Source organism: Trachypithecus francoisi, unplaced genomic scaffold (genome assembly GCF_009764315.1).
Source record: "Trachypithecus francoisi isolate TF-2019V2 unplaced genomic scaffold, Tfra_2.0 Lachesis_group2, whole genome shotgun sequence".
Classification (NCBI taxonomy): Eukaryota; Metazoa; Chordata; class Mammalia; order Primates; family Cercopithecidae; genus Trachypithecus; species Trachypithecus francoisi.
The window spans coordinates 159,351,611-159,376,422 of record NW_022681465.1 but is presented as its reverse complement, the minus strand read 5'-3'; the positions used below and the strand labels follow the sequence as shown (position 1 = coordinate 159,376,422).

At 44.5% G+C, this 24,812-nt stretch overlaps 1 protein-coding gene and 2 pseudogenes across 2 annotated transcripts in view; 2 read left to right on the top strand and 1 right to left on the bottom strand.

The window, feature by feature from the left end:
* The window catches only part of AFF4 (AF4/FMR2 family member 4), a 90,690-nt gene extending 66,080 nt beyond the window's left edge, over positions 1-24,610 (bottom strand). Inside the window, exon 1 of one of the 2 annotated variants that reach the window (XM_033181244.1) lies at positions 24,204-24,610. The gene's annotated coding sequence lies outside the window, so the exon portion shown is untranslated. The remainder of the gene's footprint in view (positions 1-24,203) is intronic. The other variant, XM_033181243.1, reaches the window with a different exon arrangement.
* Positions 633-4,784, top strand: LOC117066125 (annotated as a pseudogene).
* Positions 4,559-9,463, top strand: LOC117066124 (annotated as a pseudogene).
* Positions 24,611-24,812: the final 202 nt, after the last annotated feature.

The window sequence follows — 24,812 nt, the reverse complement described above, 5'->3', positions numbered from 1 at the left end:
TATTTTTGAGGCCTTTAATCAGTGGTTAGAATTAGTGAAAGCAAACATTTAAAATTAAAACTTCCTGATTTGCATACTAAGTGTCATGCAATAAAAGCAATTTAAAGTTTAGAAAAAAAAAAAAGAAGGGACCCCAGGTGGGAGGATCATTTGACCTGCCTAGCCAACATGACAAAACCACATCTCTACTAAAAATTAAAAAAATTAGCCAGGTGTGGTGGCGCATGCCTGTAATCTCAGCTTCTTGGGAGGCTCAGGGGGGAGAATCACTTGAACCTGAGAGGCAGAAGTTACAGCGAGCCATGATTGTGCCACCACTGGACTCCAGCCTGGGAGACAGAACAAGACCCTGTCTCCAAAAAAAAAAAAATGTTCTAAGTGTTTCAGATATGTTTTCAAATTGTTTTGTATGTGTACAATTTTCTAATAAGCTTAAACAGGATTTCTTTGGTTTCGCTAGTACTTAGCACTCTACAGAACCACAAAAAGTATTTCAATCTTTCTTTAAAAAATACCACAAAACTTAAATATTCATAAAACAAAACCAAAGAACATATTATACTCCATCACATTTGAACCAAGTAATAGTTTTATATCACTAACAACCATGCTTCAAATAGGCCTCTTGGGTTATGGTTCTGCCAACATACCTGAGAGACGAAGGTGTATGTTAACTACCAATTTCCTTAAATTTTAATCCTGAAAGATCTGAAAACTTTTTTTTTTGTGACGAAGTCTCGCTCTTGTCCCCCAGGCTGGAGTGCAATGACACGATCTCAGCTCACTGCAACCTCCACCTCCCGGGTTCAAGCAATTCGCCTGCCTCAGCCTCCTGAGTAGCTGGGATTACAGGTGTCTGCCACCATGCCCGGCTAATTTTTGTATTTGTAGTAGAGATGGGGTTTCACCAAGTTGGCCAAACTCCTGGTCTCAAATTCCTGACCTCAGGTGATCTGCCTGCCTTGGCCTCTCAAAGTGCTGGGATTACAGGCGTGAGCCTGAAAACTTCTTTAAAGTATAGTTTAAGGCCAGGAGCGGTAGCTCACAACTGTAATCCCAGCACTTTGAGAGGCCGAGGCGGGCATATCACTGGAGGTAAGGAGTTCAAGACCAGCCTGGCCAACACAGTGAAACCCCATCTCTACTACAAAATACAAAAAAGTAGCCTGCCAAGGTAGCAGGTGCCTGTAATCCCAGCTACTCGGGAGGCTGAGACAGGAGAATTGCTGGAACCTGGGAGGCGGAGGCTGCAGTGAGTCAAGATTGTGCCACTGGACTTCAGCCTGGGTGACAACAGCAAGACTCCATCTCAAAAAAATAAAAACAAAAAGTAAAGTATGATTTAATTTTATAGATTGACCAGCATGAAAACCATCATTCAGGAAATATTTCTGTATCTCTTGTAAAAATAGGTGATTCCCATAATAAAATTATTTCTGTAATTCAACACCAAAGAAACTGTTTTTTTTTTAACTGGCTACCAGGAAGCTAAGAACTAAATTAACTCACTGTAATAATTAGGTCGGGTGCCGTGGCTCACTCCTGTAATCTCAGCACTTTGGGAGGCCGAGGCAGGCGGATCACCTGAGGTCAAGAATTCAAGACCAGCCTGGCCAACATGGTGAAACCCCAACTCTACCAAAAATACAAAAATTAGCCAGGCGTGGTGGCAGGTGCCTGTAATCCCAGCTACTCGGGAGGCTGACACAGGAGAAAAGCTTGAACCCAGGAGGTGGCTGAGATGTTGCAGTGAGCTGAGATTGCATCAATTGCCTGGGTGACAAAACGAAACCACATCTCAAAAAAAAAAAAAAAAAAAGAAAGAAAGAAAGAAAAGAAAAAATTAATCTACCAGTTATAGCGCATATTCTCTTATTTTTTTCTGATCTTTTTGTATCAAATATATGGGGTCTTTTCCCTCCTGTGTCTCTTATCATCACTATCTCCACCTAAGATGAAATAAAGTTTGCTCCAAAAGCAATAATTCCAGTAATCTGAACTACTCTAATGTTAACATGAAATTTAAATGAGTCAATGTGAAGTGTATCTTTGTCATACGGGCAAAACTATTTTATAGGTCTGAGAATACAGGAATAAACAAGCTCAGTTTCCTTTTTTTTCTGAGACAGAGTCTGGCTCTATCTCCCAGGCTGGAAAGCAGTGACACAATCTCAGCTCACTGCAACCTCTGACTCTCGAGTTCAAATGATTTTCATGCCTCAGCCTCCCAAGTAACTGGAATTACAGGCACACGCCACCACACCTGGTTAATTTTTTTTTTTGTATTTTTAGTAGAGACGGGGTTTCACAATGTTGCCCAGGCTGGTCTCCAACTATTGACCTCAACTGATCTGCCCACCTTGACCTCCAAAAGTGCTGGGATTACAGGTAGTGAGCCACAGTGCTCAGCCAACAAACTCAGTTTCTCACACAATACTCTAACAACATCCTTCTAACACCAGACGTGTGGGGGTTTTATCCCACACACAAGTAAGCAACTGCACAGTGGCTCACGCCTGCAATTCCAGCACTTTGGGAGACCAACGAGGGCAGATTACCTGAAGTCAGGCATTTGAGACAAGCTGGCGAAACCCCGCCTCTACTAAACCCCTCCTCTACTAAAATACAAAAATTGACACAGCATGGTGGCACATGCCTTAATCCCAGCTACTTGGGAGGCTGAGGCAGGAGAATCGCTTGAACCCGGGAGGCAGAGGTTGCAGTGAGCCAAGATCCCACCAGTGCACTCCAGCCTGGGCGACAGAGCAAGACTCCATCTCAAATTAAAAGAAAAAGTAAGCAATCAACTCTTCAGAAAATACCAGCTGGGTGTCCTCTATCTCCTACCTGGAGATAATGTCAGACCCCATAGGTTGAGTGAGGGTTCAGTCCCTAAGGCTGCCCCCCACTGTTGATGTCAATCCCAAGTCCCAGGTTGTTTTACCTGTGCTTCTGACCAATTGGCTAAAAATTGGGATTCTGCAATCCCTTCCTTTGGTTTTAATAATTTGTTAGAGAAGCTCACAGAATGAATGGAAACCTGGTCACTGGACTCTTACAAACGTTATTTTAAAGGATATAAATAAACAGTAAAATAAAGAGTTACAGAGGTGAGATGTACAATGTTGTAGGAGCTTCAATTCCCTTGGAGAATGGTGTGCCACCCTCTCAGCACATGAACATGTTCTAGCTTACCTTTCTGGAAGCCCCCTGAACTCAGTCCTTTTGATCTTTTTTTTTTTTCCCCCAAGATGGGAGTTTCGCTCTTGTTGCCCAGGCTGGAGTGCAATGGCACCATCACAGCTCACCGCAACCTTCACCTCCTGGGTTCAAGTGATTCTCCTGCCTCAATCTCCTGAGTAGCTCGGATTACAGGCATGCACCACCATGCTAGACTAATTTTGTATTTTAAGTAGAGGCAGGGTTTCTACATGTTGGTCAGGCTAGTCTCAAACTCCCGACCTCAGGTGATCCGCCCGCCTCAGCCTCCCAAAGTGCTGGGATTACAGGTGTGAGCCACTGCACCCGGCCCATTCAGGTATTATTAATCCTGCCACTTGACAAAACACCATTTATCACCTGGGTGCAGTGGCTCATGCCTGTAATCCCAGCATTTTGGGAGGCCAAGGCATGAGGATCCCTTGAGCTCAGGAGTTCAAGACCACCTTGGGCCACATGATGAGACCCAGTCTCTACAAGGCTACTGAGATGGGAAAGGGGTCCTTCAAGTACACCTGGGTCTTGGATAAACTGAAGGCTAAGTGTGAGGGTGGTGGTACTGATGATAGTTCCCTGTGGGAACTTGAGGCCAGAAAGTATTATGTAACTAGTTGATGCCCCAAGACAAAGACATTTAAAAAAAACATGATCACAGGCACATCTCAGGCTGACTATGTGACCCTGATTGTTGCAGCTGGTGAATTTGAAGTTGGCATCTCCTTCTGACTTACATACTGGGTGTGAAATAGCTAATTGTTGGAGTTAACAAAATGGATTCCACTTAGCCACCCTACAGACAGAAGAGATACAAGGAAATGGTTAAGGAAGTCGGCACTTACAATAAGAAAGTTGGCTACAACCCCAACACAGTAGCATTTGTGCCAATTTCTGGTTGGAACGATGGCAACATGCTGGGGCCAAGTGCTAACATGCCTTGGTTCAAGGGATGGAAAGTCACCTATAAAGATGGCAATGTCAGTGTAGACACTCTGCCTGAAGCTCTGGATTGCATCCTACCACCAACTTGTCTAACTGACAAGCCCTTGTGTCTGTCTCTCCAAAGACCGCTCTCCAAGCGGCCACCTTGGCTCCAGTCAATGTTACAACTAAAGCCAAATCTGTTGCAATATACCATGAAGCTTTGAGTGAAGTTTTTCCTGGGAACAATGGGGGCTTCAACATCAAGAACATATCTGTCAAAAATGTTCATCATGGCCATGTTGCTGGTGACAGGAAAAATGACCCACCAATGGAAGCAGCTGGCTTCACTGCTCAGGTGATTATCCTGAACCACTCAATCTAAATCAGTGCTGGCTATGCTCCTGTAATGGACTGCCACATGGCTCACACTGCCTGCAAGTTTCCTGAGCTGAAGGGAAAGACTGATTGCCATTGTGGTAAGCCGAAAGATGGCCCTAAATTCTTGAAATCTGGTAATACTCCCATCTTTGATGTGGTTCCTGTCAAGCCCATGTGTGTTGAGAGCTTCTGACTATCCTCCTCTGGGTTGTTTTGTTGTTCATAATGCAAGACAGCCAGTTGCTGTGGGTGTCATCAAAACAGAGGATAAGGCCAGGCACAGTGGTTCACGCCTGCAATCCCAGCACTTTGGGAAGCTGTGGCAGGAGAATCACTTGAGCTCAGGAGTTTGAGACCTGCCTGGGCAACATGGTGAAACCCCATCTCTACCAAAAATACAAAAAATTAGCTGGGTGTAGTGGCATGCATCTGTGGCCCCAGCTATTCAGGAAACTGAGGTCTGGGGAATGCTTGAGCTGAGACGTGGAAGTTCAAATAAGCCAAGATAGCACCACTGCACTCCAGCCTAGGTGACAGAGTGAGACTCTCAAAAAATTAAAAAATGGCCAGGTGCCGTGGCTCACGCCTGTAATCCCAGTACTTTGGGAGGCTGAGGCAGGCAGATAACCTGAGGTCAGGAGTTCGACACCAGCCTGGTCAACAGAGTGAAACCCCATCTCTACTAAAAATACAAAAATTAGCCAGGTATGGTGGCAGGCACCTGTAATCCCAGCTACTTGAGAGGCTGAGGCAGGACAATCACTTGAACATGGGAGATGGAGGTTGCAGTGAGCCATAACCACGCCACTGCACTCCAGCCTGGGCAATAAGAGTAAAACTCCGTCTCGAAAAAAAAATTTTTTAATTTAAAAAAAAAAACAACAGTGGACAAGAAGGCTCCTGGACCTGGCAATATCATCGAGTCTGCTCAAAAAGCTCAGAAGACTAAATGAATATCATCCCTAATACCTGCCACCCCAGTCTCAATCAATGGTAGAAGAACAGTCTCAGAACTGTTTGTTTCGATTGGCCATTTAAGTTTAACAGTACGAGACTGGTTAATGATAACAGTGCATGGTAAAACCTTCAGAAGGAAAATATGACTGTTTTGTGATCCACTTTGAGTTTTTTTCACATGGCAGTTTTAAATTACTAGTTTTTAAAATTAGTACTGTTTAATGGAAGCAACAGGACCAAGAATCCATCTCAGAATTTTGAGACCCATGAAACAAAGTTTAATGAGAGGCTGGTTCCAAGGTAGTCAGTTATCTCAACTGATTATTCACAGTCAAGTTATAGACTGAACTCCTTGTTCTAGTCTTTGACCCCTTCTCACTATCACAGTTGACTGCCTAGTTTTAAAAATAAACAAGCAAGGCCGGGCGCTGTGGCTCATGCCTATAAACCCAGCACTCGGAAGGCCAAGGCGGGCGGATCACCTTAGATCAGGAGTTCAAGACCAGCTTGGCCAACACGGTGAAACCCCATCTCTACTAAAAATACAAAAATTAGCTGGGCATGGTGGCAGGCACCTGTAATCCCAGCTACTTTGGGAGGCTGAGACAGGAGAATTGCTTGAACCTAGGAGGTGGAGGGAGGTTGCAGTGAGCCGAGATTGCGCTACTGCACTACACTCCAGCCTGGATGACAGAGCAAGACTCCATCTCAAAATAAAATAAAAATAAAAATAAACAGGCCGGGCACGGTGGCTCATGCCTGTAATCCTAGCACTTTGGGAGGCTGAGGTGGGCGGATCACCTGAGGTCAGGAGTTCGCGACTAGCCTGACCAACGTGGAAAAACCCCGTCTCTACTAAAAATACAAAATTAGCCAGGCGTGGTGGCACATGCCTGTAATCCCAGCTACTCGGGAGGCTGAGGCAGGAGAATCACTTGAACCCGGGAGGCGGAGGTTGCGGTGAGCCAAGTTGCGCCACTGCACTGCAGCCTGGGCAACAAGAGCAAAACTCCGTCTCAAAAAAAGAATAAACAAGTAAAGTTTAATGAGAAAAAAAACCCACAATATCACTCCATACCCATCAGGATAGCTATGATAAAAACAAAATCACAAAATAACACATGTTGGTGATGATGTAGACAAACTGGAACCTTTGTGCACTGCTGGTGGGAATGTGCAATGGTGCAGCTGCTATGGATTGGCAGTTCCTCAAAAACTTTTAACAAATAATTACCATAGGATCCAGCAATTTTCCTCCTAGGAATATATCCAAAAGAACTGAAAGCAGAGACTCAAACAGATCCATGTACACCAATGTTCACAGTGGCATCATTCACAATAGCCAAAAGATGGAAACAACCCAAGTGTCCATCAACAGATGGTGATCCATCAACACAGAGAAGCAAAATGTAGTATATATACACAATAGAATACTGTTTAGCCATAAGGAATGAAATTCTGATACGTGCTACAACATAGATAAACCTTGAAAACATGATGCTATGTGAAATAAGTTAGACACAGGCCGGGCGCGGTGGCTCAAGCCTGTAATCCCAGCACTTTGGGAGGCCGAGACGGGCGGATCACGAGGTCAGGAGATCGAGACCATCCTGGCTAATACGGTGAAACCCCGTCTCTACTAAAAAATACAAAAAAAAACCAGACGGGCGAGGTGGCGGGCGCCTGTAGTCCCAGCTACTGGGGAGGCTGAGGCAGGAGAATTGCGTAAACCCAGGGGGCAGAGCTTGCAGTGAGCTGAGATCTGGCCACTGCGCTCCAGCCTGGGCGACAGAGCGAGACTCCATCTCAAAAAAAAAAAAAAAAAAAGAAATAAGTTAGACACAAAAGGACACATATTGTATGATTCCACTTAATATGAGGCACCTGGAATAGACAAATTCATAGAGACAGAAAATAGAATAGAGGTGGGGAGGTTCTGTTTGGGATGATGAAAAAGTTCTGGAAACAGTGTTGATGTGTACAATACTGTGAATGTACTTAATGCCACTGAATTGTATCTGTAAAATTATTAAAATAGTACATTTTATGTTATATACATTTTGCCACAATAAAAAAATTAGTACACCGTAAAAATAAAAATTTAAATGTGTATTCCTATGAATTTCATTCTATAATTTTTTTATAAACACATACATTAGTTATAAAACATTTTAGGTCAGGCGTGGTGGCATGCTCCTGTAGTCCCAGCTACTTGGGAGGCGGAGGCACAAGAATTGCTTGAACCGGGAGGCAGAGGTTGCAGTGAGCCAAGATCACACCACTGCACTTTGTGACAACAGAATAAGACTCTGTCTCAAATAAATAAATTAAATAAGTATATAAAACACTTCGTGACTTTTTACAATTTTAATTTTAAAAAATTTAAAACAGCCGAGCATTGTGGCTCACACCCGTTAATCCCAGCACTTTGGGAGGCTGGGGCAGCGGATCATTTGAGGTCACAAGTTCGAGACCAGCCTGGCCAACATGGCCAAACCCCATCTCTACTAAAACTACAAAATTTAGTCGGGTGTGGTGACATGCACCTGTAGTACCAGCTACTCGGGAGGCTGAGGCAAGAGAATCATTTGAATCTGGGAGGCGAAAGTTGCAGTGAGCCAAGATTGTGCCACTCCACTCTAGCCTGCACAACAGAGTGAGACTCTGTCCCCCCCACAAAAAAAAGAAAAGAAAACAGTTTAGTGTAAAATATGTACTCTAACTTTCCCCATTCAAGTGGAGGTCAGAATTTGTTACAATTTTTTTTTTCACTTAGTGTCTTAGAATAACTATCCTACTGAAAAACGGAGCCATTCAGCTATAAGATTATTGAGTGATTTAAACTCCGAAAGTCAAAATGAGGTTTAAGCTAAGATTTCAATTATTTTCAAATCCAGTATATTACAACTGCTATTAAACTGTAACTTTACCACAATGCACTATGTTAAAGCACAAAGCCTCAACAGTACGTAATCCCCGTTGGCCTCATTTGGTAAGATTTCTCTACCCATGAGACAGTCTGAAGAGGTCCCTTCCTGCAAGTCAGGGAAACAAAGGTTGTACACTTAGAGATCAAAGCCAATAACAAAACATCAGGTCCTAAGACAATATTTAGCACAGAAGGACCTTTGCCCCAAAGTTAGTCATGAGACTTCTATAGCCTTCAGGTTTAAAATAATGTAGTGAAAAACATGAAAGCAAAGATAACAATTCCACACATTTTTGCTTTCTTCATCACATCCTTATGCATTATCTGAATTTCTCGTTGTATTTCATAAATCACTCTCAATTGGACCCTCAAAGTTTCCCAGAAATTGTGTGTGTGTGTTTTTTTTTTTTTGAGATGGAGTCTTGCTCTGTCGCCAGGCTGGAGTGCAGTGGCACGATCTCGGCTCACCGCAGCCTCCACCTCCTGTGTTCAAGCAATTCTTGTGTCTCAGCCTCCCGAGTAGCTGGGACTACAGGCACATGCCACCATGCCCGGCTAACCTTTTGTATTTTAGTAGAGACAGGGTTTCATCATGTTGGCCAAGATGGTCTCAATCTCCTAACCTCATGATCTGCCCACCTCGGCCTCCCAAAGTGAAACTGTACTATTTTTCTCTGATGAATGCCCTTTCCCATTCCTCACAAGTATTTCATGAAGTTCTATGACTCCCCACAATCCTAATTTCCATTCACAAATAACCTTGTCTTAATGGACAAAGATTAAAAAACAGAATACTAAAAATCAGAGAGAGGCAGCTCCAGCAGCAAAGACGGTATCATGGCCTCACAGTGATGAGCATGTCCTGGGGCTTTGCTGGCTTCTTTGTGCCCTGGTTCATCCCTAAGGGGCCTAACTGGGGAGTCATCATCACCATGATGGTGAGCTGTTCAGTTTGCTGCTCTCTTTTGGCTGACTGCAATTCTGGCCCAGTGCAACCCTCTCTATGCAACATGCTTGAAAGATGAAACCACCTGGTATCTGAAGCATCATTGGCCTTGAGGAAGAAGACACGTTCTACAGTGTTCAGTGATTGAAATCAAGAAAGTGAATTCCTTTTTGGATGCAAAATTACCTCCAAATGCAGGCCACTTTCTTTGACTTTGCCTATTTGGGGCATCAGCTGCCTTAAATGTTCATAACACATTTGAATTTTCTTTTTCACAATGCAGTATTTTTTTCCTTCACCTGATTTACACTTTGATGAATTATGTGTGTACTTAACCTAAACTATGCTGATTCCACACAATGTTTATGGACTCCTGTAAGTCAGAAGATGCTCTCTTCTGAGAAATATATTAATCTATCCCTTGGAATTTATAGATTTGAAGATGGCTGTTGCCTTATCAAAACATGAGAATCAGTGAAGGGTCTAAAAACTGCTGTTAGACAAACAAGACTCCAGTGGGGCAGTAGGTAGGAAGGCATGTTGAGAGGAAAGATCTGTCCCAACAAAACTACACCAAATTATATTTTCAGGATGAAAATCTTATTTCTGCCATCTTTTGTCTTTTTTTTTTTTTTTTGAGATGGGTCTTGCCATGTTGCCCAGGCTTGCTTCAAACTCCTTGGCTCAAACAATCCTCCTGCCACAGCCTTCAGAGTAGCTCAGACTACAGGCATGAGCCATCATACCTGGCTCTCTGCCATCTTTTTGGAATAAATTATTTTTCTGCTTTAAGAAACAATGGGCCAGGCCCAGTGGCTCACACCTGCAATCTCAGCACTTTGGGAGGCCAATGTGGAAAGACCACTTGAGCCCAGGAGTTCCAGACCAGCCTGGGCAACAAAGTGAGACCTCATCTCTTAAAAAATGTAAAAGTTAGGCCAGGCACGGTGGCTCAAGCCTGTAATCTCAGCACTTTGGGAGGCCGAGGCAGGCAGATCATGAGGTCAGGACATCGAGACCATCCTGGCTAACACGGTGAAACCTGGTCTCTACTAAAAACATACACACACACAAAAATTAACCAGGCGTGATGGCGGGTGCCTGTAGTCCCAGCTACTCTGGAGGCTGAGGTGGGAGAATGGCATGAACCCGGGAGGCGGAGCTTGCAGTGAGCAGAGATGGTGCCACCGCCCTAGAGCGAGACTCCGTCTCAAAAAAAAAAAAAAAAAAGTAAAAATTAGCCAGGCAAGGTGGTGCATGCCTGTAGTCCTAGCTACGTGGAGACTGAGGCAGAAGGACCACTTGAGCCCAGGAGTTTGAGGCTGCAGTGAGCTATGTTTGTGCCACTGTATTCCAGCTCGGCCAACAACAGAGCAAGACCCAGTCTTAAAAATAAACGAATGAAAATAAAAAGCCACCGGGCAAGGTGGCTCATGCCTGTAATCTCAGCACTCTGGGAGGCCGAGGGGTGTGGATCACGAGGTCAGGAGTTTGAGACCAGCCTGGCCAACATAGTGAAATCCCATCTCAACTAAAAATAAAAAAAATTAGTTGGGCCTGGCCGGGTGCGATGTTCACACCTGTAATCCCAGCACTTTGGGAGGCTGAGGCAGACGGATCACCTGAGGGTGGGAGTTCCAGACCAGCCTGACCAACATGTCTCTACTAAAAATACAAAATTAGCCGGGAATGGTGGCACATGCCTGTAATCCCAGCTACTTGAGAGGCTGAGGCAGGAGAATTGCTTGAACCCGGGAGACAGAGGTTGCAGTGAGCCGAGATTGTGCCACTGCACTCCAGCCTGGGCAACAAGAGTGAAACTCCATCTCAATAAATAAATAAACAAACAAACAAGCCAGGCATGGTGGTCGGTGCCTGTAATCCTAGCTACTCGGGAGGCTGAGGTAGGAGAATCGCTTGAATCCAGGAGGCAGAGGTTGCAGTGAGCCAAGATCGCCCCACTGCACTCCAGCCCAGGCGACACTGCGAGACTCCATGTCAAAAATAAAATAAAACTAAAAAACAATGAAAGAAAAATATTTTTATCAATCAACAATCAGCTTTCAAACTATCAGCGTCTACATCTATTCTCCTCCCTCCCAGTGACAAAGGAAAAAAACTCGAATCTTCCTAACAAAGAACAACTATCCCCATTTTGCTGTCTTCTAGACCTTTAGCAGTCATGACTTTTTCTCAAATAACTTCAACTTCTCCATCTCTAATGAATCCTTTGAATCCTTTCCATCAGCATTCAAACATATTCTTTAAAAAAGAGTTTAAAAAGGCCAGGATGGTGGCTAATGTCTGCTGTAATCCCAGCACTTTGGGAGGCTGAGACGGGCAGATCACTTGAGGCCAGGAGTTCGAGATCAGCCTGGCCAACATGGCAAAACCCTGTCTCTACTAAAATTACAAAAATTAGCTGGGCAGGGTGGTGCACACCTGTAGACCCAGCTACTCAGGAGGTTGAAACAGGAGAATCGCTTGAACCAGGAGGCAGAGGTTGCAGTGAGCAGAGATCGCGACACTGCACTCCAGAGCCTGGGCAACAAGGTGAGACTCTGTCTCAAAAAAAAAAAGTCTTCACTGGCCCCCAACTCTCTCCAGCCAAGCTTCTCAAAAGGACTTCTGGTGATTCTCCACTTCCTCAGCAACCATTCATTTTATAAAATGTTATCCCAAAAGGTAAGGACCAATACAGTGAACAGTTGTGCTACTCATCAAACCACCACCTTAGGAAATAAAGCATTACCAACATAGTAGAAGGCTACCGTGTACTTCTCCTGGATCACATCTCCAAGTACTCTCTCCCCCTATAAGCAGTAGACACTATTCTGATTTTGGTGTCAATCATTCTCAGGAATTTCTTTTCCTTTTTTTGAGACAGAGTCTCACTTGGTTCCCCAGGCTGGAATGCAGTGGCACGATCTCAACTCACTGCAACCTCCACATCCCAGGTTCAAGCAATTCTCCTTGCCTCAGCCTCCTGAGTAGCTGGGACTACAGGCATCTGCCACAACACCAGGCTAATTTTTGTATTTTCAGTAGAGATGGGGTCTCAAACTCCTGACCTCAAGTGATCAGCCCACCTTGGCCTCCCAAAGTACTGGGATTATAGGCATGAGTCATCACGCCAAGTCAGGAATTTCTTTATACTTTTACTACTTATGTACGTATCTCTAAATAAGAAACTGAATTGTTTTGCATATTTTTTCAATGTTATTAAAAAGGTATACTCTTAACAACTCAATTTTTTTAATGCTCAGCATTACAAGGTTAATCCATTGCTGCAGTTTATTTATTTTCACTGTGTATCCACACAGTTTACTTATCTACTCTCCAGATGACACATATTTAGGTAGTTTCCCCTTTCTCTGCCATTAAAAACAATACTAAATGATCATTTTTATGCACATCTCTTCACACCAATGAGTGAGAGCTCTTCTAGAATAGACAGCTAGAAGTGGAACTACTGGGCTGCAGAGGATGAGCATTTTCAACTTTAGTAGATACAGCCAAATTATTAATACTTTCCAAAATGCTGTATCCAATCACTATTCAACATTCTACTGTTTCCAATTTCCCAACATTCTGTTTACAATTTCCCACATCGTATTTCTTTGCCAAGATCATTAGCAACTTCCATATTGCTAAATCCAACAGATATTTTACCATTTTACTTGACTTACCATTCAATACATTCAGCCACTTATTTCTCCTTGATACACTCTTTGGCTTCTGTAACACTTAGCCTTCCCAGTGTCCCCAGCTCCTCTGGCTCTTCCCATCCTACCTACCAGACATCTTCAAAATTGGTGCTCCTCTGGTGCTCAGCCATGGGTCTTATTCTCATTCATTTTATATCCTCTCCTTACATTCCCAAAGCTTAAAATATCTCTATGTGGCCAGGCGCGGTGGCTCACACCTGTAATCCCAGCACTTTGGGAGGCCAAGGCGGGCAGATTACTTGAGGTCAGGAGTCTAACACCAGCCTGGCCAACATGGTAAAACTGTGTCTCTGCTAAAAATACAAAAAAAATTAACTGGGCATAGTGGTGCATGCCTGTAATTCCACCTACTTCAGAGGCTGAAGCATAAGAATCACTTGAACCTGGGAGGCAGAGGCTGCAGTGAGCCAAGATTGTGCCACTGCACTCTAGCTTAAGTGACGGAGTGAGATTCCATCTCAAAAAAAAAAAAAAAAAAAAACAACTCTATGCCTACAACCAGAATGCCCACATATGCTCCCCATGATACTTTCTCTTCTGAAATACAAAACCGCACATCCAGGGACCTGTGTGACAGTGCTCTTTGGCTATCTAAGAAATCTAAATCAGGGCTTGGCACTATGTCTCATGCCTGTAATCTCAGCACTTTGGGAAGGCAAGGTAAGAGGACTGCTTGAGCTCAGGAGTTCAAAACCAGCCTAGGCAACATAGGGAGGATCTCGCTATTAAAAAAAAAAAAAAAAGAAAAAAAGTGTACCATTTTTTAATCCCAAAGGCTTCAAAACTAAGATATCTCTTTTTTTGTTTTTATTTTAATTTTTTATTTTTCAGAGACAGGGTCTCAGTCTGTCACCTAGGCTGGAGTGCAGTGGTGCAATCATAGTTCACTGTAACCTCAAACTCCTTAGGTAAGTGATCCTCCCACCTCAGCCTCCTGAGTAGCTGGGACTAAAGGGTACATGACACCACACCTAGATAATTTTTTTTCTTTTTAATTTTTTGTAGAGGCAAGATCTCATTGTATTGCCTAGGCGGGTCCCAAACTCCTGGCCTCAAGTAATCCTACCACCTCAGTCTCCCAAAGTGCTGGGAGTACAGTAACTTTGTAATAAGTCACCATGCCCAGTCCCAAAAATCTCAATCTTAATACATCTAAAATTAATTTTCTGATCTGCTTTCCCTTACCGCCAACCACTCCTCCTCCAGTGATCTTCATCCTAATAGTAGTGCATCCAGCCAGCCAACTGCTTTTGCTGAATTCTTCCTTCAATCTCTTTTCAAATCCAATCCATCACCATAACCTCCAAAATATATTTTGAATCTCCCTCCTCACTTATTTTTCCACTGCCACAGTTCAAAACACACAACATTTTATCTTTGGCTTGAGTAAACGCTATAGCCTTTCTAATTGGACTTCTACTTCCCTCGGTCTCTCTTTATATGCCATACAGCAGTCAAAGTAATCTTTCTAAGATGCAAATCAGGTCAGATTGCCTAATTCCTGCTTAAAATTTTTAAATAAGCTTTCCATTTACCTTAAGATAAACTTTAGGTAAATTTTAAAGTCCTCAACACGGCTTATAATATTCTACTTGATCTGACTCTTGTCTCCTCATCAGATTAATCTCATACTTTCTACCAGTCCCTTCCAGTTCCAAGGGCCTTTTCCTGGGCTTCTTGAACACGCAGTACGCACTCCAGATTCAGGAAAGTCATGCAGATGAGCAGTCCCCAATCTTTTTGGCACCAGGGACCAGTTTCACAAAAGACAATTTTTTCCATGGATGGACAGGGGTTGCAGGGAGATGATTTTGAAAGAAAACCATTCCACCTCAGATCATCAGGCATTAGTTAGATTCTCAGAAGCAGTATGCAACCTAGATCTCTTGCATGTGCAGTTCACAACAGGGTTTGAGCTCCTATTGACACCGTATAGTTCCCTCGACCCCACCACATGACTTGTGACAGAGGTGGCTCACTTGCTTACCCACCATGCTCAAACCCCCTGCGGGAGGGGGAGCACACAGGGTGAGTGGGTGCAGGAGCCTTTGGGTGCCAGCAGGAATGAACCCCATCCCGGCCCATGGCAGCATCTAGGGGTGGTTGCCCACGACCTCTGGAGCCCCAGACAGTGTGTGTTACAAACAATGCTCTTTTATCATTTGCTGTCCATGGATGGCTAAGTGTTAAGCTCAGTGGAAGGTCAGGGTGATAGCCTTTCACATCCTGCTTTCTTGGTACCCAGGTTCTTCTCTGGTATTCAGGAAGAATCAGGTCACATGAACTTAAAGGATGGTGAATGCAGAAATTTTATTGAGTGGTGGAAGTGGCTCTCAGCAGGATGGGCAGCTGGAAAAGGGATGGAGTGGGAAGATAATCTTCCCCTGGAGCTCAGCTGTCCCTAGCTGAAATCCTCCCCAACCCATAGTCTCTGGTATCCAGCTGCTTCTTCTCTTCTCTACTTCTTCTCTTCTCTCCTTCTCTGCCATACCACTCTGTTCCCCTGCTAGTGGAGCTTGGGGTTTTTATGGGTACCGGGTGGGGGCGCGTGGCAGGCCAGGGTGGTTATGGAAAAGGCAACATTCAGGCAGGAAAACAGGGATGTGAAGTTCTTATTTAGGGCTATGGGTCCAGGCTTGAGGGGCCCTCACCAGGTATCCCACCCTCTTCGGGCCAGTATTTCCCTGCCTCCTGTCCATATCACTATGAGAATCTGATCTGATAGGAAGCAGAGCTCAGGCGGTAATGCTCACTTGCATAGTATACTACATAATAGTGTACCTATAACTATACAGGTCGGGTGCAGTGGTTCACGCCTGTAATCCCAACACTTTGGGAGGCCGAGGCGGGCAAATCACGAGGTCAGGAGTTCAAGACCAGCCTGATCAACATGGTGAAACTCCATCTCTACTAAAAATACAAAAATTAGACAGGAGGGGTGGCATGCGCCTATAATCCCAGCTACTCAGGAGGCTGAGGCAGGAAAATCACTTGAACCTGGAAGGCAGAGGTTGCAGTGGGCCAAGATCGTGCCACTGCACTCCAGCCTGGGCAACAGAGCGAGACTCTGTCTCAAAAGAAAAAATATATATATATTAAAAAATATACAACATGTATTACATAGATTATATACTATATAATATACAGCAGAATATATTATATATACTACATATAACATACGCTATATGTACTATATATAATATATACTATATTTACTATATTTTATATATATAATGCACAAAATGTGTAATATATAAATATATAATACATGTAATATATGTAATATACGTGTGTATTATACACATATGTATTACACAAATATACATATTCTACAAACAAAAAACCCTAACAGCCACCACAGTAAATAGGGACCTTGTAACTAACTGCTCAACGCTAAGAAAATCCTCAAACCCAAGTATCCACTAAGGCCCATTTGATCTGCTAAGGCAGGATTCAACAAATGTTTTTAGGGAAGTAAATATTTCAGGTTTGGCAGGCCATATAGTCACAATTACTAAATTCTGCCATCACAGCAGCAAAAGCAGCCACAGACAATACATAAACAAATGGGTGTGCTGTGTTCCAATAAAACTTTATTTATGGGCACTGAAATCTGAGTTTCCTGGCCGGGCCCGGTGGCTCATGCCTGTAATCTCAGCACCTTGGAAGGTCAAGGCAGGCAGATTACCAGAGGTCAGAAGTGCAAGACCAGCCTGGCCAACATGGCAAAACCCCATCTCTACCCAAACTACAAAAATTAGCTAGGCATGGTGGCGCAGGCCTGTAGTCCCAGCTACTCGGGAGGCTGAGGCAGGGAGAATCACTTGAACCTGGGAGGCGGAGGTTGCAGTGAGCCGAGATCACACCACTGCACAGCCTGGACAACAGAGCAAGACTCCATCTCAGGGGAAAAAAAAGAGAGAGAGAGAGAGAAATCTGAGTTTCCTAAAATATTCACTTGCTAAAAAAAAAGACTTTTTCCAACCATATAAAAATGTAAACATGGGCCAGACAAGGTGGCTCACACCTGTAATCCCAGCACTTTGGAAGGCTGAGGCAGGCACATCTTAAGGTCAGGAGTTCGGGACCAGCCTGACCAATGTGGTGAAATCCCATCTCTACTAAAAACACAAAAATTAGCTGGGCGTGGTGGCAGGCGCCTGTAATCCCAGCTACTCAGGAGGCTGAGGCAGGAGAATCAGTTGAACCTGGGAGGTGGAGGTTGCGGAGAGCCAAGATTGCACCATTGCACTCTAGCTTGGGTGACAGTGTGAGACTTCGTCTCAAAAAATAAGTAAAAATGGCCAGGTGCAGTAACTCATGCCTGGAATCTCAGCACACTGAGAGGCTGAGGTGGGAGGACTACTTGAGGCCAGGAATTTGTGACCAGTCTAGGCAACACAGCAAGACCCCATCTTTGCAAAAACCAAAAAATTTAGCCAGGCATGGTGTCTCATGCCTGTAGTCCTAGCTACTTGGAAGGCTGAGGCAGGAGGATTGCATTCAGCAGATCTAGGTTGCAGTGAGCCATGACCGCCCCATGCACTCCAGCCTGGGCAATGGAGTGTAACCCTGTCCAAAAAATAATAATTATTATTATTATTATTTTTTTTTTTTTTTTTTTTTTTTTGAGACGGAGTCTTGCTCTGCCGCCCAGGCTGGAGTGCAGTGGCCGGCTCTCAGCTCACTGCAAGCTCCGCCTCCCGGGTTCATGCCATTCTCCTGTCTCAGCCTCCCGAGTAGCTGGGACTACAGGCGCCCGCCTCGTCGCCCGGCTAGTTTTTTTTTTGTATTTTGTAGTAGAGACGGGGTTTCACCGTATTAGCCAGGATGGTCTCGATCTCCTGACCTCGTGATCCGCCCGTCTCGGCCTCCCAAAGTGCTGGGATTACAGGCTTGAGCCACCGCGCCCGGCAATAATTATTATTATTAATTTAAAATCTTATTTAATTCAATGGTAAATCAGACCAGACTTCTAGATGTTAACTATTAAAAGCTACAGAAAGGCTGGGTGCAGTGGCTCATGCGTATAATCCCAACACTTTGGGAGGCCGAGGCGGGCAGATCACCTGAGGTTAGGAGTTCGAGATCAGCCTGGTCAACATGGCGAAACCCCGTCTCCACTAAAAATACAAAAATTGGCTGGGTGTGGTGGCAGGCACCTGTAGTCTCAGCTACTCAGGAGGCTGGGGCAGGAGGACTGCTCGAAACCCAGGAAGTAGAGTTTGCAGTGAGTTGAGATCATGCCACTGCACTCTAGCCTAGGTGACAGTGCGAGACTCCATCTCAAAAAATAGAAATAAAAAAAAAATAATAAAATGTACAGAAAATACAAGGGACAAAAGAACATATTACATGAAACCACTGGGATCTCATCAACACAATCTAGATGCTGAGAAGTATCATAGGGCAAAGACCTGGCTTCTCCAACAAACCAACTGTATGGGAATAACCACAATAAAAAAACAGAGGAAAACTTACAGATTAAAAAAAAGAGGGCTGAGATGTACTTAACCCCAATGTAATATATACAGACCTTATTTGGATCCTAATTCACACAAATTGTAAAAACAATACAAAAACTATAATCAGGGAAATGTGAACACTTAACTGGATATTGATGATATTAGGGAATTAGTGTTACTTTTTTTAGTGTATAATATTATGATTATTGTTTTAATCTTTATACTTTAGAAACACATAATGAAATATTACAACAGTTATAGTCCTTCTTTTACTAGTGTCTTCCCTAATTCATTTTTCATGATGTTACTCAGCAGGCTATAGTCCCACAGTAGCTGCATAACAAATAATTAAAAGAGGTACACCAGCCTGGACAACAGGGTGAAACCCCGTTTCTATAAAAAATACAAAAAAAAATTAGCAGGGCATGGTGGTGCACACCTGTAGTCCCAGCTACCCGGGAGGTTGAGGCATGAAAATTGCTTGAGCCTGGGAAGCGGAGGTTGCAGTGAGCCAAGATCACACCACACTGCACTCCAGCCTGGATGACACAGTGAGACTCTGTCTCGAAAAAAAAAAAAGAAAAGGAGCTACAAAGTGATGCAAAGATTGAAAGGAAGTAGATCACAATTGGAATGGGGTGAAGAATTAAGCAAAACTTCAAGAAGGCAATGAAATGTGAATTAGGCCTTTAAAAATGGTGAGATTTTAACAGGTAAGAAACAAGATAGAAGAAATAATATTCCAACTGGGAGAAATGGAAGCAACTGCAAAAAGGTGAGAAGGTGTGTCTCTGCAGAGTACTGGCTGGTACTCACCTCTCCATAAAACTGTACCTTCCCTAACGATGACATGAAAAGTCATAACCCACTAGGCAACTCCAAACTGACAAAATCCTGGGAGAGCTATTAGGCCCAAAGCAACCCCAGGAAGCCCTGTCCCCAAACAGATCTCTGGATAATCAAACCATACTGGCTTTCCAGTGCAATCTATTCATGTCAGTCCCTGATTTCTTCTATCCAACAACCTTGAGAAAGGAATACATGAAGTTCTCTTACCTGTCCTAGGAAATTATTATTGAAGTAATTAGTTTAAAACAGTATCCACTAATAAGCTATGTTTCCTTGCCTAAAAGCCACCAACACAGTTCATTAAGCACTCCAAGAGAGAAAAAGTTACATAAAATGCCTTCTGTCAGAACATTCCTCAGGTTACAGATTTTTTTTTTTTTTTTGAGATGGAGTCTTGCTCTGTTGCCAGGCTGGAGTGCAGTGGTGCGATCTCGGCTCACTGCAACCTCCGCCTCCCAGATTCAAGTGATTCTCCTGCCTCAGCCTCCCAAGAAGCTGGGACTACAGGCACACGCCACCATGCCCAGCTAACTTTTGTGTTTTTAGTAGAGATGGGGTTTCACCATATTGTCCAGGATCGTCTTGATCTCTTGACCTCATGATCCTCCCGCCTTGGCCTCCCAAAGTGCTGGAATTACAGGCATGAGCCACTGAGTCCGGCCAGGTTACAGATTTTTTAATAAAGAATAGCTGATAAAGCCGGTAGTTAAGTAAGATTTTTTTTTCTTCAAAAATAGAATAGGTAGGCCAGGCGCGGTGGCTCAAGCCTGTAATCCCAGCACTTTGGGAGGCCGAGACGGGCAGATCACGAGGTCAGGAGATCGAGACCATCCTGGCTAACACGGTGAAACCCCGTCTCTACTAAAAATACAAAAAAAAAATTAGCCGGGCGAGGTCGCGGGTACCTGTGGTCCCAGCTACTAGGGAGGCTGAGGCAGGAGAATGGCGTGAACCCGGGAGGCGGAGGTTGCAGTGAGCTGAGATCTGGCCACTGCACTCCAGCCTGGGCGACAGAGCAAGACTCCGTCTCAAAAAAAAAAAAAAAAAAAAAAGAATAGGTAGTTCTAGCATTAAAATGTTTTGGAATACTCTGGAATTGAATTTGGTGGTTCTAATATTTTCTGTGCCCCAGTACCGTTAAAATTTCCAAGATATGATACCAGTGAAAATGAACATCAAGACAAATAGGAATGCAGATGATATGCCAAAACTCAGTAACTGGAGCATATATTACTGCTCTCTTCCATGTATTAGAGTAACACTTCAAATAACCAAGAAGGGTATGTATAGGGAGTTAACAACAAGTAGGAGTGCTTTTCTTTTTTTTTGAGACAGAGTCTCACTCTGTCGCCCAGGCTGGAGTGCAGTGGCGCCATCTCCGCTCACTGCAAGCTCTACCTCCCGTGTTCACACCATTTTCCTGCCTCAGCCTCCCTTGTAGCTGGGACTACAGGCACCTGCCACCACGTCCGTCTAATTTTTTGTATTTTTTTTTTTTAGTAGAGATGGGGTTTCACTGTGTTAGCCAGGATGGTCTCGATCTCCTGACCTCGTGATCTGCCCACATCGGCCTCCCAAAGTGCTGGGATTACAGGCGTGAGCCACCGCGCCTGGCCAGTAGGAGTGCTTTTCTTAAACCAAAGGAAAAAGCAGCAAGGTAACAGGTCAGGTTAGCTTTATGCAGTCTTTAGTCACCAGCTTTCACAATAACTGAGACTAGCTAACACCCTCCCAGAAATCAAATAGAATCGTTCCAACTTATCAGAGGAAATGAATAAGGGAATGGGTAAAACATAATAAGGATGCAGGAGAGCTGGGAACCTTTATATCACATAGAAAAGTCTTTATAGTGAGATATCTGTAGAATAAAGCTAAAGTAAAAAAAAAAATCTAAGTCATCAATTTTTTATAGTACATGCTGTACTTCTGGGTCATTGTCCAGGTGTGCTCTCAATACTTCAGAATACCTCTTTGATTTTATTAAAATACCACAAAGAAAAGTCAAGTCCTCATAGATTCTGAACTCCATTCTAAACCAGTAGATGGCCACAAAGGAAGAAATACCTGTTTTATTTGTTCCTCTTAGGTACACATAAAACCATGGCATTTACCTTACCTTCTCAAAAAAGGCAAAATGCATAACTTCTAGAAAGCTTCATATTCTGTCTCCTCTTCTGAAACTGATTGGCTTTTCCCTTTCAAATACTGATCTTTTGCTCATACAGCTTTCTTTACCTTTTTGTGAAATCTTAGATAACTTGATAGAACAACAATTTCAAGTTCAAAATATTATCACATTCAAATTCAATCTAGTAATTGTGCAAAATACTGAGGAAGATAAAAAGAGGAATAAATATAGTACTTCCTCAAAGACCCTGTAACAGATCTATAAGAAAATTATTATGCATCCCTCAATATCTGCAAGAGACAGGGAAAAAAAGAAAATTACAATGCAAAATATATAGTGGGCTTCTGTTTGTTTTGAGACATCGCCCAGGTTGGCCGGGCACAGTGGCTCACGCCTGTAATCCCAGCGCTTTGGGAGGCCGAGGCGGGCAGATCACGAGGTCAGGAGTTCGAGAGCAGTCTGACCAACATGCTGAAACCCCGTCTCTTCTAAAACTACAAAAAAATTTAGCCAGGAATGGTGGCATGCACCTGTAATCCCAACTACTCAGGAGGCTGAGGCAGGAGAATCGCTTCAACCCAGGAGGCGGAGGTTGCAGTGAGCAGAGATCAAGCCACTGCACTCCAGCGGTGTGATCTTGGCTTACTGCAACCTCTGCCTCCCGGTTCAAGTGATTCTCAAGCGATTCTCGTAGCTCAGCCTCTGGAGTAGCTGGGACCACAGGCGTGTACCACCATGCCTGGCTGATTTGATTCTCATGCCTCAGCCTCTCAAGTAGCTGGAACTACAGGTGTGCACCACCACACTTGACTAACTTTTGTATTTTTAGTAGAGACGGGGTTTCACTATGTTGGCCAGGCTGGTCTCGAACTCCTGACCTCAGGTGATTCGCCACCTTGGCCTCTCAAAGTGCTAAAGTGCTAGGATTACAGGTGTGAACCACCAGGCACGGTTGCAGAATATATTGTTACGAAAAGGATACAATAACTCAAGAGTACACAGAAGAGAATGTATCAACCTGAATGTGAGAATCTGACAAGTAGAAAGTGATTCAGAACAAAAATATTCTATCTTTAAGAATTCTTAATTACACAGCTTCACCTTACACTCCCAAACTGTAGATCATATTCCAATTAACACAGCTAGGCTCTTTTTTCAGACACCCTATCTTGTCCCCACCTGAAGCAAAATTTTATTTAAAGTAAAATTTGCCTACTGTTTCTACAGAGCTAACAAAAATCAAAGTACCAGCTTGCAAACCACCACAAGTTGAAAGAAACTGCTGGTAATAAAAAAAAGAAAAATTTGACTGCTACCGGGTTTTTAGTTAACTCTGAAAGATAACTTAAAGTAACTTATTGGGAATTGTTTTTATGTTTAGGAGCTGAAAGATGCAGTGATAACAAGGAAAACGAACCTGAGAAATTTAAGCCAGCTTTGTTGAAAACCAAGTGGCCACTTGCTAACACTTCTTTATGTACATATGACCAAAGATGATTCTAGGCAGACTCACAGACCACAAAGGCTCGCTATCAAATCCCGAATTAAGAAAGTTCTCATAAATATTTCAATTTTTGATAAGTTAAAGGCCAGTTAAGTTTTAAAAAGCACTTTATGAAGTGCAGAATCAATACAGAAACGACACTTTGCGCTTTTCACATCTGAGCCCTAAAACTAGCACACATTTTATGTTACATTTACAGTCTATTCACAGACAATAGCTTAGATTCCATCAAGAAAAACATTGGTCAATGGAAAAGTGACTGGCCTTAGTTTAAAATTTCCATATGGCCAGCAGGGAAGAAACTGGATAATTCTGAATTACAACTGACAAAACTACGAGAACCCTAAATCGAAATCTTCGCCTTGAACTCCATATACAAACGTTTCAGATGTGTACTTCCACTTCCTGAAAATAATATTGTTTGTAAACAAAAAGGCAATAAGGTTACTCCCAAAACTCCTGTACTCCATGATCCATCCTCAAAGAGTGGAAGGAACAGCAAAGTAGAAGGAACAAAGCACTGACGTCAATTACGTGATTAACCCCAAGCACAGGCAGCTGGAGGAAAGGCCTAAACATCAGTATCCACGCACAAGCTACTGGGATAACTAGGTAACAGACCGATTCGGAAGTTGTGGGGGGAGTATTCGAGAATTATACCCTCCACGTTCCCATTTTTAGTCAACCCCCTTCACAAGTCGATGGCGGAAATTTTTCCTTTTTTTTTTTTTTTTTTGCGGGGGTGGGGGTGTGGGAGAGGTGCGCAGGATCGCGAGAAGGAAAGCGAGAACTAGTTGGGTAATGTTAGCCAGAATCTGGGCCTATTTTCTCTTTAAGTAGAAATAATTTGAAATTGAGGAGGATATGGAAAAGTAACAAATCAGCCGATGGAATGCCTGAGGGAAGAAAGAGGAAAGGAGAAACACTAAACAGATGGATTTCTGGGAATTTTTGTTAGGATTGGGTTAGCTTTTTTTATTTTCTTATTTTTGCGGCAAGGTGGTGGGGTGGGACGCGAAGATGAGGGGAGGGGTGAAACCTGATCGAGCAGCCCCAGCCCGGAGGGTCTCCCCGAGGCTCCCCGCGGAACTTGCAGGGCCCCTCACCCACCCCACCCGGCCCCGGCCACAACCCCAGCAGCCCGGCCCGGCCCTCGGTCAGTCTGTCGGCCCTTCTTACCTCCAGTCCCGGCTCCGCTAGGCCCGAACCATCTCCTGGTTGCGGCAGTGGCGGCGCCGGGCCTGCACCTTCACCGGACGCGCATTCGAGCCCGCCCAGGGGGCGGTGACAGGCTGCCAAGGGCGAGGGGCTCCGGGAGGCGGCGGGGGTTCCGGAGGCCTAGACAAGCGAAGGCGGCGGCGGCGGCAGCGACGCGCCTCACACGGAACAGGCGTAGGCCCCGCACCGCTCCATGACGGTCGGGCCCGGGCTGGGACGGCTGACTGAGGCGGCGGGGGCGGGTTGACGAGGACCTGGCACCAGGATCCCCGCCCCGTCCGCTGGCGGCGGCGACGGCAGCTGGACTCCCGCAGCCAGGGCTGTGACTGACGCAGCGGCCGTGCCACCATGTGACCAGGGCCGGGCGGGTGCGGGGCGTCACGTGATGCCTCTGCGCCCCTCCCCGCTGGGGGAGTAAGGGGCGGGGGTCTGTGGGCCGGCTGGGCCGGGAGGCGACACCCGGGGTGGTGACGTGCCCGGCTGTGGGGTCCGATGACCCGGGCCAGGCAAAGGACCCGCCCGAGCGGTTTAGGCCTGAGCCTCTGGTAACTGCGGCCGCTTCGGGCAGGG